General features: G+C 42.7%; 1 pseudogene; it reads right to left on the bottom strand.

Annotated features, from left to right (window-relative positions):
• Positions 1-563: 563 nt before the first annotated feature.
• On the bottom strand, positions 564-907 carry LOC102861757 (annotated as a pseudogene).
• Between the last annotated feature and the right edge of the window lie 257 nt (positions 908-1164).

Below are 1164 nucleotides of genomic sequence, written 5' to 3'. Positions count from 1 at the left end.
TTAAATACCAGAGCTCACACCCAGTTTCAAACAACAGCCTCTCCCAAGTCCCAACCAAAACCCAGAAAACAAACCTTAGAAGATAGATGATAGATAGATAGATAGATAGATAGATAGATAGATAGATAGATAGATGATAGAGCGAGCACTGGTGGTCTAGTGGTAAGAATCTGTGCTGCAATCCTGATGATACTTGGTTCAAATCCATCAGCTACTCCACAGAAGGATAAGCAATCTCCTCCTGTGTGATTTACTGCCCTGAAAACCTGCAGGAGGGTCAGCTTAATGTAATTTCTGAGTTGATGGCACACAACAACATATGTGAAGTGAAGATAATTTATGTATAAAGATATACTTTTTAAAATACATGTTGTCTTAAATAATGAATGATTATGTTGTGTACTTAAAGATGTTTATTTATTAAACATTATTAATTTTTTTTATTTTATTTTTTATTTTTTTTTCATGGAGCTCGATGTATTTCTCATAAATTAGGTCACAATCCTAGAGGCAAAGCAGAGTCGGGTGTCCTGAGCGCACAGCCAGGGGCACGGGGTGCAGGGTCACAAGTAGGGCTGGTCCAAGGACAGCTCCCACGGCTTCATCGGAGGGGCTGGTGTCACTGCCTTCTTCTCAGCAGCGGTCACGGAGCTCTCTGCGGGCTTGCCTGACTCCAGTGCCTTCTGGGAGGACATGATGACCACGGGGGGCATGGCTTCCCTGCGGCCATCGCGAGTGCAATACAATAGTAGTTGTTGGAGAGCTTGTGGCTGGGGCCCACTGGGAGCTTGGGTGGAGGCTGGGTTCGCTTGGAGATCTCCTGGTAACGCAGCTGCAGCTTCGCCTGCAGGTCTTGCCCGGATGCCCAGTTCCGCAGCCTCTGGATAAAGCGAGTGGCCGACGCCATCTTCCCTCCGGGCTCCTAAACATTATTAGTTAATTTTAACTGCTAAATATTTTTATGATATGAAACAGACACCTACAGACAAACACTCTTTTTCAGATTACTTTGTATTATTTACCTCTCAGTATTTTCATTATTGGCATCTTCCAGCATTTATTATCTTAAATTTCCCTCCTAAAAGCTATTAAAACTAATTAGTTTTATCTATTCATCATTTTTAATCGATCCTTACAGTTATTTGATGGCCTCACTCATTCTGT

This window comes from Elephantulus edwardii, unplaced genomic scaffold, assembly GCF_000299155.1.
Source record: "Elephantulus edwardii isolate Elephantulus edwardi_28Jun2011 unplaced genomic scaffold, EleEdw1.0 scaffold01156, whole genome shotgun sequence".
Lineage (NCBI taxonomy): Eukaryota > Metazoa > Chordata > Mammalia > Macroscelidea > Macroscelididae > Elephantulus > Elephantulus edwardii.
The sequence above is the reverse complement of the archived record's forward strand: the minus strand, read 5'-3'. Positions and strand labels throughout refer to the sequence as shown.